A 16,638-nucleotide genomic window follows, 5' to 3' on the forward strand; every position below is an offset into this window, starting at 1 on the left:
TGCATGTAGCCTCTTTACCTACTCTCTCTCCCTGCCTCTCCTCTCCAGCTCCTGTGTCATATAATTAACCTGATGTGGCTCACATGAAGAAAAAAAAAAGGGTGCGGATCTGCGCAGACTAAAAGGAAATGCTCATTATTGTTGTATTCATCTTTGCCTTTCCAGTGATGGCTGTTGTCAGATTTATCCATAAAATCAAGTCTGGAAGTGGTAGAGCAGGAAAAGGGTCCACTTGTGACATCCACCCCTGCCCCCCACTACCCCCAAGCCTGTTAACTTATTTGTATGCATTAATTGTTTAAGGCAGTTTTAAGTCACATCAATAAGAGAGAATGGGAAACGGGCGTTTTTTTTGTGTATTTTTCCCCAGTGTTAGCACGATGTTCTGCCACAAACTGAGCAACCTTGCTCAAGCAAACTAACCAAATAAAAGGGGCTGATACAGGAAGATAAATAGAAGGTTCTAGTTTTTGAGGCTTTTAAAAGGCTATTAAGGAGACCTCCCCTGCTTACCCACAATATTGTGTTAAAAGATATGAAGCATTTAGAGTCACCTTAATTTTTCAGAATAATTACTTTTAGTTACCAATGCAGCTTTTCAGAGGAAATACTACCTTTAATTTACGATGGACTGTTTTATTTAATGCAGATGCATACATTTGCAATCACTCTGCTAAAAATAAAATAAAAATCTCTTCACATCCACAATGTGAACTCAGTTTGACTACATACTATCCTAAGACTTTTGCATTCTTTGTTATTGGATGTTTGTTCCCTGACAGTGAGGATACTACAAAAACAATAGTGATGAGGAAATAAAGTTCAATATCATTTCAAACTAGATACTTAGATCTGTCTCAAGGAGAATTTCTCACCCATGTCTAACTTATCCTGACTGTTTTTTAAAATTCACTTTCCTGTCCCCACCCATCACCCTCCTGACCCCTTCTTAGGCTCAGGAAAGAACAGACTTCGCATTAATCAATGGATCCTACCCTATCTACAAAGCACATTCCGTCTACCCAGTACTGCCTTTAATTAACAATATGCTAGATCTAAGGAACAAAAGATGCCATCTTGGCTAACTGCACTCATTTTTTTTCTTCTCCCTTCAAGTCAAAAGATAACTATTACAGGAAATAACCCCTTGACTCACTGCACGTGAGATTTAGGATTGATTTAGAGAGGGTCCAAAGATATTTATTTAAACTTTTTGTTAAGGAGTATTGATTATGTGAGCCATGGTATAGAACACAATGAGGTAAGAGATTACATAGTGCTTGCAGTGTCTGAAAGAGGGAGGGCTTCTTGTACCCCAGGATTGAATTTAGGGCCATCCAGACTTGAATTGATGTAGGTGTGGCTGCGAGTGATGAAAGCCACCATCACATCCAGAGAGAAACTGTCACTAAGGGGTGGGGGAGCACGTTCTACGTGCCTGACATCCCCATCAGACTGAATTCCCAAGGGTCAGGTAATCTGTCTGCTTCACATTGGTACACCCATCACCTTACACTGGACCTGCAAAGTTCTACAGACTTACACAGTTTTTTTTTCCCCTTTAAGGTAATAAATGAATTAATAAACAGATGGCAACCAAGAATGCAGATCTCACTTAAGTTACGGGCTCTCAATCCGAAACAACTTGAAAATACAAAAAACTTCTTATAAATTAACTTCAGTGTTAATGGACTCCCTATATACCCAGGATCTGGTTAAAGGCATAGAAAGCACTTTTTTTTTTTTCAGTATAAAAGGAAGTCTTAAATCATAATATCGTAGACATTCAGGGTTGGAAACATGTCAGATGACCTTCACTACAACCTTCCATCAGATAGGCAAATTCTTCTGAATTTAGGGGTCATTTGGCTTGGGAGCTTTTTAAGGCAACCAATTCCAAATTGACAATTAAGACCTTTATTTTATGTTAGATTTTAAAAAATGCTGTTTTCTAGATTCTGATTCCAATTCTAATGTGCGGGGCCCAAAGGAACTGATACCTTATCTATGAAAGCCTGTTTCCCTCCTACGTTCCTTACATACTTGTGTTTCATAGGGCTCCAGTCTTTGTCCCTTCACTGTTCAGCATGTTCTGTGTAGATATCTTCGTTGTGGCTCCTGACTAAAACTCCTTTTTTTTTTTTTTGATAAAATGATGCAACTTCCACATTTCTTAATTGGATGTTCTACCAGTGACCAAACCTTGCGTTCACCACTTATTTGACTTCATGAGGGTTCCAAGAAATCTCATACCTTCTCTTGCTAAACACTGAACGCATCCTCTTTTCTTTCAATCTTCTCCTTTCTTATATTCCCTATCTATATTAAGGAAGTCATCACTGTACTATATTTTTAATATTTTACAATTCAGTGAGACGTTAGTATCTGGGGTTAAAACTGAACTCTTGCCCACAGACTTCTTGTTACAGATGTTGCTACATGATTTATTTTTATTCTTATTTATCTTTTTTTGGAGTAGGTTGTATGCTAAAGTTAAACCTGTAATATGTAAGATGTTATATTATACATTTATAAAATTATGCATAACCATGTAATAATATATATTTTATTTATAGAAGACATATTATGTGCGAATCAGCCACCTTGTCGCAGTCTTTCACAGATTTAATAAAAGTGACAACAATAACAAAAAGGAATAAAGATCTATAGCTTCCAAGAAAAGATCAATAGCTTTCTTTACAATGGAGATTATGTCTTTTAGGAAATTTTATTCTTAAATATAACATTTATTAAAGGTGATAAAATTTTATTTAATGGTAAATTAAGTGTGAATTTGAAATTTGTTAATCTGTATAACGCTACTTTGATTGAAATTTCTCCAACCCCTATATCAAATTATAATGGAAACTCTGAATTAGAAAAATCATTGCATTGCAACCTCTGATAAAATATTCATTCAGACAATCATCATTGATGGGTACTAAACCTATCGGGTGAAAAATGGTAGGGGACAGCATACTTCATGGGGTCAAAGTATCACCTCAGAGATTATTTGCTAACTGCAAAGGGGAAAGTATACTTTTATAATGGGTAGATCTAGCAGTTCCCAGTTGAACTTAGTAATCAAGCTTAGTATCCACCAATGGTGGGGGAAGAAGAGTGGGAGGCCAATCGTGTGATACAATATGCAGCATTATCTAAAAAGCATCCATGCTAAAAATGCTTGCTCCGATTTCTGTCAAGACTTAAGACCCAAATTAAAATCTACCGAAAAAGAAAATATACATCCCTCAGCATACCCATGTATAATAATTGATGGGTGAATTATCTTTCACTAACTTTCAAATGGTTCAGAAAAAGTATATTGAGAAGATTAAAGCAAATATGGCATAATATTAACAACTGCTCATTCTATTACGAAAAACATTCCAAGAAGTTTAGAGGATGGTAGATAAAGACTGAGTGGTCTAAAGCTTTCTCTACAATGTGCAGCAGAAAGTCGTGTGATGACGCTTCACTTTCGTTGGTGACGTCATTGCAATGACATCAATATTCATATTTGTACTACCTTTCAACCCCCCATTTCTCTAAATTGTTCACCACGCTATGATAGCCAGTGTTACAGTGTGGAAATGTAGAGGCCTAAGAGAAGACCCTATAGTTTAAATTCAGTTTCATTCATTTATTTTTACTTTTTAAGTTGGGTTTTAAATTCACAGTCAAAACACTGGAGTTTTCATCTCTATCCTTTCTTTCCGTATATTCAGTTATGTAAATATACATCAAAAGTAATAGCTTCTTCCTTCTGCCCTACTGTAATGTGTCAAGCTGGTTTCCTTATAGATTTGCATTATCACCGTGCAGGGTTTTGGCATTAATTGACATTTTGAAGATGACCATTAATAAAAGATTAGGGAAAAGCAAATGAATATAAACTACTATCAATATGAGAATTGTGTTCTACAAATTGGATCAATTCTCATTGATTCTTTCCTACTAATCAAGAGGAATGCAGGCAATGGGTACTTTAAATGGAGTACTGAGAACATTTAATTAGAAACCCGGGCAATGAATTACAGAATTAAGTACAAAAACTATGTTTGTGAAGTTTTATATCTGTGGCACAATGTTATAAGATCAAACTAAAGTTAAATTCAAACTTCTGTTTTAATCATATGTGGTTAACATAATTGTGGAGGCTACAATATTATTTGCCCCATTCTTCTGAACTGGGAATAAGGGAAGAAATAAGAATTATGTTATAGAGATGGAAAGGAAAAAAAATCAGTATGCGTTGGAGGTAGTACCTACTTAAAATAATTCAGAGAATTAAGAATTCACTGGGAATTCTTAATTAAGAATGAGGACTGAATGACTTTTTCAGAAATCTATATGGCATAGAACATTAAATTTAATATGCATCAAGTTCTAAAACTGTGCTACAAAATGTTGAGTGAAACCTATTCTTTTAAGCAGCAAATAGGGTAACACAGAAAACAGTGTATTACAACTATTTCCAATTTTGCTATTATGAGGAAAATCAAGGTTGCTTTCTTATTTTTCTTTCAAAAATAAAAGAACCATGATTATAATGATCTATGTGAATAATGACTGCAAAAAAAGTGTTTCTAGATAAAATAAACCAAAATGTTAAAATTGACATGTATATGTGTTCAAATAAATTTTTTGTGAGTGGGTGATTATTCCTAAATTTGAAGACCTTATCATCCAATACTGTTGAGAAACAAAACAAAACAAAACAGAACAAAACAAAACAACAAATTGAGAGTGGTTTGGTATTTAAGTAAACTAAAAATAGTCTCCATGAGAGAGTAGATAATTATAACCCTTGACCTGAGATGCCAGGATTGTATTAAATGAAAAAGTGGATTTCATACTATGATCTCAAAATATATGTTAGTACTTTTTCTCATTTTCTAGTTTAGGTGATTGGGTAACTGAGTAAATCATACGTGAATAACGAGAAGTAAAAACTGTACTGATTATAATCACAACTAATATTTACAATATACTTTAGTTTTTTAAAAATATATAAATTACATTATTTTTTAGGTATATATATTTTCTCATGCAATTCTTTTTTTTTTTTTTCCAGATTTTATTTATTTGACAGAGAAAGAGACCTCGAGAGAGGGCATCTGAGCTGGGGGAGTGGGAGAGGGAGAAGCAGACTTCCTACTGAACAGGGAGCCCCATTCGGGGCTCGATCCCAGGACGCTGGGATCATGAACTGAGCCGAAGTCTGATGCTTAATGACTGAGCCACCCAGGCGCCCATCCCATGCAATTCTTACAGGTCTATCATGATCTTAGTCATCATCACTAACTGCATCACCTACATTCCCATTTTAGAGATGCTGAAACTAAAGCTCAGAGAATTTTTTTTGCTTCTGTCACGCAACGAGTAAATAGTGGATTTGGAATTCGATTCTAAAGGATTTCTGACTCCAAAGCACCTCCTCTTTTCACGGAGGCCCGTGTCTTCTCTTTACACATCAATCCAATTCTAGGAACTGGATGGAACTTTAATAGTATATAAGCAATGGTACACCAGGTTAGTGAATCTTTTCCAGTAGCTAAACAATAAGATTGAATAATTTCACCAGTCTATTTCTGAGCTCTGTTAAGCACATCACTGTGGCTTCTTCACTGTCTCCTTTTAGAGACAATATAAAATAAAGTATGTAGTTAATAACATAGATGTGTTTAAGCTAGAAATACACAATAAGATGTTATTAAAATAGGGGTTTATTATTAAAGTTTTTCCTACATATTTTTATTTTTATTTATTTTTACTGTCTTTTAAAAATATTTATTTATTTACTTTAGACATACAGAGAGAGAACACACCCATGCAGGACTGAGTGGGGAAGGACAGAGGGAGAAGAAAGAGCCTCAAGCAGACTGCGTGCTGAGCACAGAGTCAAGGAGGGGCTTGATCTCATGATCCTGAGATCTAGACCGGAGCCAAAACCAAGAGTTGGATGGTTGACTGATTGTGCCACCCAAGCACCTCTCCCAAAACGTAAATTTGGGGACCAAACTACTGATTAAATAAAATTAAGATAAATTCAGATTTTTTTTTTTTTTTTTACTAGTCCGGTATTGTTCATGATTCAGTTCTCACAAAACTGTGTCCTGAAATTCAGATTTTTAAAAAAAGATTTTACATATTTATTTGAGAGAGAGTGAGAGAGAGAGTATGAGCTGGCGGCAGGGGTGAGGCGCAGGGGCTCGCAGGGATGGGAGAGAGGAGGGAGAAACAGACTCTCCAGCTGAGCAGGGAGCTCGATTCAGGGCTCCATCCCAGGACCCTGGGATCCTGACCTGAGCCGAAGGCAGACCCTCAACTGACTGAGCCACCCAGGCACTCCATAAATTCAGATTTTTTTGACAATTAATTTTTAAAAATTATTCTTCAACAACAAAGATTTTCCTTTTGGTATAAGTTTAAGGGAACCTAGACCGGGGGCATGTCTTACTTATCTTCATATGCCTGCCCCTTGCACAGTGCTAAGCACAGAGTAGCTAACCAATACATATTTGTTAAATGACTGAATGAAACACGGAGGCATAGTTTTGCTGGAGTCAAGAGTTTAGGAAGGAGATAATTTTTCTCAATCAATGAATATCAATTATTTTCATATTTAGGACTTTGTTATATACTTATCTATCTAAAATTATAATCATGGTCATTAGATATGTTGTCTACATATCTACCTAAAATTATAAGTCTAATTGAAAACTACATTATGGCAAGTCACTATTACTGATAGAATAATACATTTCTCCCTCCAGCCCTCCCTATATAAATATATACTCTAGGAAATAAAATCTTGTTTAACTTAAATCAAGTGAAGGATTTAGTAGTGAAAGTTTTCTTTCTTATTAAAAACAGATGATTTACAAATATTCCCCCATAGTAAACTGGTTATAAAGGAAGGTGTAATAAATAGTGACAATTTTTAAAACCAAAATAAATAATATAAATAAACATGAAAGGTATTTAAATATTGCCAGGTAGGTGAACTGTATTTTGGTTCTATGGGATCTCTGATTTGAGTATTTCAGATACAGATATAAATTTGGGTATATCTTGATGAATGAATGAAATACATTTTTTTCTGAGAGGCTTGATACTGAAGTAATGTAACACAGATTGGGAATTAATATGTGGCAATACCACATTCTATGGTTGAATTTGCAAAAAATGTAATTCTGAAAAAAAAAGGAGAATAGCTACGTGAAAATTCTCAAGTTCAATTTTGTTTGAGCTAATTTGGGTCACATCCAGTTATACAAATTGATAAAATCTGATTAAGTAATAGAGACCTAAACAATTACATTAAAAAACAAAGAAATATACATATTTATTTATATATGACAAATTCTATTAACATAAAATATAGTGCTGAATGTTAGGAAGGTAAATGCATTAGTGGATAAGCCAGTAACTCAGAAGAATACAAATGTCAGAGAAGAAGCTTTTAACTCATTTAAATTCAACTTAATTTGACAAAACAAGACAAAATGCCTTCAGAAGGAAATCATTCTATTGATGGAGAAACGCTCATAATTTTAAAACCATTTGTTTCCAGATCTCTTCCGGTGGAAACACTGACAAAGTAGAGCTCTTAAAAATAATTGGGAAAATTATGCTTCATCATGACAACATGTGTTTTAATTTGCCGCCTGAACGTTTGGTCTAAGAAAGTCGTGAAAGTTTTCATGGGAATAGTAAGTGATGACCATTTCTTTATATAGTCAGAAACTAAGCCTATTGTCCAGCTGAAGTTTGCATTTGTTCAAAATGCTCAGATCGAATCTTCAATAACATTGGATGTGGCAGATACCGTGGTGGGATGGAATTTAATCTGCAGAGATTTGCTCCCTTGAACTTTATCTGCGAGAGATAATTTCTGGTCCATTTTACTAGTATTTCTGGCTCTCTCCGTCTGTTGACTTTTTTTGTTATTCTCTCCACCCATTTTGCCCTGGTATTCAACTGCTTTTCTTTTATTGTGCTTAGCATCTGCTACTGTTCCACTCCCTTCCAGTCAAAGCATAAGGTAACTTCAACACAGGCTAATTAAATGGTGCTTGAAGTTAGTTAACAGGTGGTGCCCCCAGCTACCCTCCTTGTAGGAACAGCTACAGCTCACACTTTAAAGAAAAGAAATGACACAATAGTGGCACCTGAATTAATAGAGCACTCCTTCCATACCACTAAACTGATGTTGGGGGATCAAAAAGAAACAGGATCATTCTTTTGTAGATGGAGAAATCTGGTTTGGGGGTTTAAGATCTCATTTGAGATTCTGAATCAAACCTCAGGCCTCCTTATCCTTTAACCAGTGTTATTTTCCCCATCATATATAAATTTGTTACCACTTCCTTCAGGTATGTTAACAAAGCACGTTTCTGATCACTGCTGTTAGTTCACATGTTAAATGATATTCAAGTAAGACCCACATGATTCCCTAAAATTCAAATTATCAAATAATCTACTTAGCATTTTGGAATTACTGCAACTAAGTGTATATTATTACTTACTTACTTAGGTGTTCAATATAGGGTAATGTTTAAGAGCCACTAGCTAACTCTGTGACCTTGGACAAGTTATTTTATCTTTTTTTGGGGGGGGGGGTCTCCCTTTCTTCATCTAAAAAATGTGGAGTCATGTATGTATTTCATGGGAGTGTAATGAGGGTTAAATAAGCAAATATTTGTAAAGAACTTTCTATGGTCCCAGACACCTAAGAAGTCAGTAAATATTGGCTATTATTATAATTAATTCAAATTAGAAGTCCACTTTAAAATGATCATTTAGCAATTCTTAATGAAAATTAAGTCCTATGAATTTGCTTCTTGAAATAAGACACATTCTGTTTCTGTTTTATATGCCAATTTGGAGTTTCTATAGGAGAAAAGGTGAAGAAAGTATCAGTTAAATTCAAGAGAAAAACTGATTTTGAAAGCTTCATTTCTGTCCAGCCATGTTGCAGTATGTCTTTCCACTGTATTTCTTCAGAACTCATTTGAGCAGAATTCCCCACTAAATCATTCCAGAAGTATTCCCATGCAGACAATTTTATCCTCATGGCAAACTCCTTGAACTGCACACTTCAGTTTTCCGAATTGTCTGGTGTGTGCTGACAAGGATGGATTCACTCAATTTTATTTCTTGAGGAAAGAAAAAAAAACACCACTTCATGTTGAAATTACAGATTTCTTCACTCTTGGGGTAAAGCCCCGCCCTCCCCTTCCCCTTCACGTCCAATGTTGTTTCAACTTCTGCCTTTCTGCCTTTCTTTCGCCATTTCCCGTAGAGGGGCAGAAACCCCTGGGTGCTTTGGGGAAAGTCTGAAGCATCTGCAAATTGGGTCCGAGTCACGTGGTCCCGCCAGTTCCTCCCACCCAGCCTTCCCCTAAGTGTCCCGCCAGTCGTGGCTGCCATCCATCTGCAGCCATTACGGCCATCTCCAAGGCAGCATTCACTCGACTGCTAAAGAGACAAATTTCCTCCATAGTCTCTTCATTGTCTGCTTTCTCTAACCACAGTCACGGTTTTGCGCTCTTCATTCTAATTGTGCTTTTGATGATTAGGGTCATTTTATGCCTTCAGCTTTCTCAAAGGTCACAGGGATTAGCTGTGTCCAATCGCGGAGCGGAGCGAGTGTGCAGGCTCACCCCCCATTCATCCACCCCCATTGATTTCCCCTCCGTGTGAGAGTGGCAATGGTGGGCACTTTTTTTTTTTTTTTCTTTAAACTCTTATTTGGTATTTTCCTTGTACTCCTCCCCTACTTCTTAGAGGAAGGCTGTTTGCAGCTATCCTGGTGCCACACGAGCTTTCACTGAAGCAAATCCACGCAGAAAGCAGGGGCGGTGCAAGTATAAGGCGCTGCGGAACAAATCAGCTCGCACTTGCTTCTTCCCCTATTGTTTCCGTGTATTTAGCTCAGGGCCATTCGACGTTTCCATGTCAGAAAGTCCCACTGCACTTCCAAACAGCATTCCCTTTCCTTGCGATTTGTCACTGAATGCAATCAATCACACACACACACACACACACACATTGCATACATTCTATTGATAATTATATATACTATAACATATATACTGTGCGTTTTTTTCCTGTTTTACTTTGCCGATTCTGACTTAACTTCTTTTTTATTTTTTAATTTTTTAATGCACCATCGTTAAAACATTAAGGTGTTTTGATTTGCATTTGTGTTTTCTTATGGGAAACCTGCCAGCTTTTATTCTTGCTACCACTTTTATTGTGAGATGGTTTGTTTCACTTGCTAGTGAAGAAAGAGACCTTCTTATTGTAAATTAATGTAAATTCTTGAAACCTAAGATGATAAAAGTAGCTCTTTAAAGGAATGTGTGACTGTATACCCATGTGGGGGGAGGGAGGATCCTCAAGAGTAAACTCCAATGAACCCCAAATACTTTAAAAGACATTAGGTTATTTATATCATTATTCATATTCAAGTGATATGTAAAAATATTTTCTGGACATGAATGCTCTTGGCTCATGATGAAGTCCATTCATTACTATGATCAACAGTTTAAAACACAGTAGGAGGCAGTCCTCAGGTCTTTCTTTCCATCTCGATAGAAGTCAAACAACTAGTCATTTTCTAGTTGGTGAGATTATCTGCTTGGCTCAGAAGAAAGATAAAATGAATTATGATCTTGTTTATTAAGTAATATGACCTCATAAGTAGAGATGCTTTCCAGAAATTATACCGCACATTCACATTCCAGATTTGAAGATACCGCATTAATGAACTTCCTCCTCCTGTGGTCCCTGTTTTATCATCCAGTTCATAGTGCCTCGGTCTGTACATGTGGAAGTATGCCCATGTGTAGATTCAGTGGTCTCCACAATGTTGCCTCATTTAACCTTTTCAAGCTTAATTCTTAAAACCTTCCATTAAGAAAAAGGAGAGACAACCTAGTTGACGAGCGAATTTTGATTTTTGTGTCCAATAGGCAGCTTCTGTGTGGATACTTTTGGTCAACACATGTGTGAGAAATGGATGGAAAGCTTAATATAGTAACCAATGCTCTTCCCATTGAGCTTTTGTGACCATTTTTTAATAGAGGCCAGAGTTTTTAGAGAAACACATTTCCCTGCAAAATGGGAAAGAGACCTGAAGTGCATAGATAGGGAGTAAAAATCTGCCGAGTTTTACATATTGCCAGAATTATGGTAACTATGCATAAATAACCTTAGGGAAATATTATAGAAATTGTAAGTAAATATTTTAACTCTTGCTGATGGGGAAAAGGAAAAATAACTAGAGGAAAATCTCTATAGTCTGGCATTTGAAAATGTGTCCTAAGGCTTCAGCATAAACCTTAAAACCATAATAGGAGAGTCACAAACAGCCCGTAAGATCCACAATTCATATTTAACAAATGGATGGCCAGTCTTGCATTAGTAGCAAATTAATGTAAAGAAATCAAACATGTAAATGAAAATATGTACCTTCATTCTTAGATTTTTTGAAGAATAAGACTCAACTATTTATTAATGTCAAAATTTTATTTTTGCTCTGTGTATTTCAGCACCTAAATATGATTATAAAAATTACCTGACAGCCTACTACCTGGTAACCATCATTGCTAGTAAATATAATTCTTCTATTGGTTATAAAATTGCTTCCTTATAATTCTGTACCTCCTAAGGTACAGACATTTTTTCCTGGGGCGGGGGGGAAAGTCTCTTTAATTGTACTAATTCTGGCAAAAACAAGTAGGTATAAGATGTCATGGTGAATGACAAACACACAAAATAGAAAATATGCCAGAGTAATTATACAATATAGACGATTCACTGATCATTCTAAAAATGATAGTAGTGTATTGTATTTCACAATTTGAGAATAAAGATACTGTCAAACTTTCCATTAATCTCATGTATAGTTAATTTATTATGCCATTAAGAGATATGTCATAAAAATACTGTATTCAGGAGGCTATTAAATTTTAACAAGTGCCATCCTGAATCCCATTGTAAAAGCTCAAAGCCCTACTGCTTTCATTGGTGGAGTTTGAGAAGCTTGGAGGCTCTAATTTTACCTTCAGTAAATATTTTTAAGTTAACCTTTTTATTTTGTGTGTTTACATGCAGTTTTAAGAAGTAATGTAGGGGGGGCGCCCCGGGGGCTCAGTTGGTTAAGCAACTGCCTTCAGCTCAGGTCACAGTTCTGGAGTCTCAGGATCGAGTCCCGCATCGGGCTCCCAGCTCTAAGGGGAGTCTGCTTCTCTCTCTGACCTTCTCACCTCTCATGCTCTCTCTCACTGTCTCTCTCTCAAATAAATAAATAAAATTAAAAAAAAAAGAAGTAATGTAGGAAGATCTATCTTTTACCTAGTTTCTCCCAGTGATAACAGTTTGCTAAACTATAGCGCAATGTCACAAACAGGATATTGACATTGACACAGGCCAAGATAAAAAAGCATCCCTATCACTGTAAGGGTCCTTCACGCAGACCTTTTCTAACCACGTCCACTTTCTTCTCCCCCACTCCTTCCTAAGCCTTTGGTAACCACTGTTCTGTTCTCCATATGTACAATTTTATCATTGTAAGAATGTTCTATAGTGAAATCACACAATATATAAGCTTCTTGGAATGACTTTTTCCAGGCAGCATAATTCTCTTAAAATTCATCCAAGTTGTCACGTGTATCGAGAGTTCGTCTCTTTTAAGTGCTGGGTAGTATTCCGTTTATGGCTATATGGGTTTGTTTCTCCACTGATCAGGTGAGGTATATTTTGGTTATTTCCAGTTTTTGCCTACTATGAATGGAGCTGCCTTACACATTTGTGTACAGGTTTTAGTGTAAACATAAGTTCTCATTTCTCTGAAACGGAAGCCTGGGAGATCAACTGCTGGGGAGTATGGTAATTAACGTTTAGTTTTTTAAGAAACTGCCAAACTGTTTTTCATTGGAGCTGCACGTTTCAACCAACTGGTTTTAAAAGGCACACATGTATTCACAAGGAATACATGTCTCTGTGGCATCAGGGTTAAGTTAAAGTTAAACTCGGAGAGTTCGTTTCTTTCCTCCTTCTCCCATCCTGACTCTCTCCTTTCCCCTCTCTGTCCCTCCATTACCTTTTACTTCCAACTCTTCTTCTCCTCTTTCCTGTCTAGTTTCTTTTTTTCTTTCTTTCCTTCCTTCCTTCCTTCCTTCCTTCCTTCCTTCCTTCTTTCCTCCTTCTTCCCCTCCCTCCCTCTTTTCCTTCCTTCTTTCCCATGTACATATGGAATTGTGATAAAAGGAATGACTATTTGAACTTAATCTGATATCAAGAGATATGAGTAATGTTACAGCCTTGTAAGTCCTTTAAAAGCATTAAAACTTAGTTTTATTAGTTTTGTACATTTTTAACATTTAATAATAGCATCTTCATCTTATATTAAAAGGAAAGATTTTTATCTGACAGTAAAAACAAAAAAAATGCAGAATAACCTTTTTGGTCCCTTTTTTTCTATTGATAGTGACAAGTTATCAATCAATAGCCAAATAAAAGTCAATTAAACATATAAAAAAATCACCAGACAGAAATTTGTTATGTTGTCACTGTGAAGAACAGTCTATCTTCAAAGGGTAAAAAAATAATACCTTACAGTTTATTATGCAGTTCTGAATAAAGCATATTTGGGACTATGTACTCCAACCAAAAGATTTACATCCTAGGCTAATGTGTAACTGTAGATACAGACCTGAACAAACCTGCTGATATAAAATGATGTTCTCAAAAAAGCTTGTTGCTTTCATACATCATAGATATTTTCACTTCCTGTCAAAAAACTGGTGTTATTATATCAACTGACTAAAAAAAAAAGACCAAGTTGGTTTGGTTTGTTATTATGAAACTATAATGGCCAGTTACTGGTATTTTAGAAAAAAGTCAATTGTTAAAAGTTACAGGTAAAGTCACATTGATGAGGACGACAGCAGCGATCTCAGGAAATTCACCATAAAAGCAAATACAAGAGCAATAGGTAGTCTTCATAAATAAATAAAAATCATTTGTAGTCTCAAACTTTTACATTATGGAACCAATAAAAGTTGAATGAAGTTTTCTGATTGCAGAAATATATAGATATAAATGTTCATCACGTTAAAAAAGTGTATTGTTTTAATGCTTTTATAGGAAAAGATAAGGAAAGTAAAATTACTTATACTAAAGCTGGTCATTTGAAATGAGTATATCTACCATACCTGAAAAATCATGTTATAAGATTTTATAACAAACCTTATGTTGATTAATAAATGGTTTGTCAAGTTACCACCATAAAGGATGATGTAAGAACAAAAAAAAAAACATATTTTCCAACTGATCTGATCAATTTCTGTGATACAGATTGAAAGTATATTGATGGGGGTCAAGCAGTGCATTGTCCTGAATTTAAACCGCAACCTTTTATTTGATAAACTCTGACAGCTTAGGAGACATAAAGTTCAGGTCACACTGGCATTATTTCCCTAAGTTGGATAAAATGAAATAAAGCACAGTAAAATAAAAGGAAATAAAATAAAATGATCACCCTCGCGGTGTTCCTTGAATGAAATGGACAATGACTGAGATAATGAGATGTGGATAATTCTATTATAGATGATGCAATTAGAGATCATTTCATTGGTAAGAAATCATATTTGGTGTGTTGTGTTCAACTTCTTAAACCTTCAGGAATACTTCAAATGGACAAGTTCTTTTTAAACATTAAAAAAAGAAGAGGCTAGTTAAATAAATTGCCTCAGAAATTTTCATGGGCTATTTCTATTTATAAAACAATAAATATTTATTATAGTAAGAACACTTTTGTTATTTACTTAAAAGTAGTAAACATTTATACCAATAAAAAGTAATCTTAAATGTACAAAAGCAATAATGTCCCATAGCTTAGAATTGTTCCCACCCCCACTTAAGGCCCACCTGTCATCAGTCACCTTTAAGGAGTGGCCTGTGAACGGATGTTTAAGGCATCAGGGTAGATCCCAGAGGAATAAAGATGGAGCAGAATAAACCATTGAAAACTTTAAGAAAAGGAAATGGTCCATAAAGATAGAGCCCATTAATACATGAACTATATTGATTTCTTGTCTTTTTTGTGAACATAATTGCAGAATAAAATACATTTATTATTATACATTTGTAGAGCTAAATATAGAATGCCAGAAATAGGAACACAGTATACGTATATGTGTGTGTATACACATACACACGTGTATGTATAGATGTCCTGGACCTGTATGAAGTATTCAGATATATTATCAGAAATTATGATACGATTATGATTATTATTTTTTGCATTGCTATTTGGGGCTTTACAGAAATAAATGTACGCTTTAGAGAATTACAACCGAAATTAGAAACACAGAGAAAAATACGAAGATGAATGGAAGAAATAAAGAAGAATATTAAAAGGGATAGATAAAAATGCCCAGTATCAAGTATCTGAAAAAGTTAACATAGATCTTAGTACATTCTGATTATTCAAGGGCGAAAAGGAATGAGGAGCCCTTAAATTCAGGAAGAAGACAGATTGCTCTAGGCAAAAGGAAATGGTGAAAATAATTTTTCAATAATTGCTTTAGTTGTACATTACCATAGTGTAATGGATATTTCTAAAATGTAGGAAGGAATGTAGGAATTGATTTTGAAAAGAAAGGCAAATATAAATGTTTATATATCCCCCAAAACAGCATAAAAGTATCCGTGATTCAAACTAAGAGATGCATAGTAGATTGGTTCTGATTTACTTTTCAAATAGCAAGTAAAGATAACACTAATAATTAGGGTTTAGATTCTATTTTTCATCTTAAGAGGGGGCATCTCTATACCACCTGTCACATAGCAACTGAAATGGAATGCAGTCGATAGATAATAACTGGTTCAGCTATGACTAAAAAGCTGATTTTTCTCCATCTTAAACTCCCAGTTATGCCTGCCTGAGAGGTACACTTTGCCAATCACAAAATTCAGAATAGGCAAAAAAATAGGCCAAAAATTAGGCAAAAACCCCAAGATGTGTTGCCCACAAAACTGGCTATTTGTTTATGAAAAAAGAAACATTCACTGAGCGGGTATGTTTCCTTTTCATTAATGAATCATTTTTAAGAGATCAAAGAGCTGAAGATATCCAACAGTACATTTAGGTGATCTACAGGAGGCAGCCATATTCCATACACAGCTGTTGTCTCGGGCTGAAATTAGTTGCTTAGAATTTGCGTTAAGTAATCCCATACTTCAAATGACTTTAGGAAATTGGGTGTTAGGGAGACCAGCCAGCACCATTCAATTAAGTGGTCCTTGAACAGAAAAGTGTTTTTCCTTTAAATGGAGTGAAAAAAGAGTTTGATCACATTGAAGCTAATCTATCATTTATCATACCCAGTGGGTGAGATAGTTAATGACTCTATTGATTCTTCTTGGTGCTTAGTTTTATATACAACATTTAAGCCATGTGAAACTTAATATGAGATTTGTTTTCCACTTGTTATTGATGCCTTTCAATTATATTTATTTATCTCTGTAGGCACTGAATTTAAAAGGGAGTTTCAAAAGGGTTTCAGGTAATACCATTTTCTTAAACTCTACTTTCATTTTTAGATTTTTAAAAAAATT

The sequence above is a fragment of the Martes martes genome (genome assembly GCF_963455335.1).
Source record: "Martes martes genome assembly, chromosome: 1".
Taxonomy (NCBI): Eukaryota; Metazoa; Chordata; class Mammalia; order Carnivora; family Mustelidae; genus Martes; species Martes martes.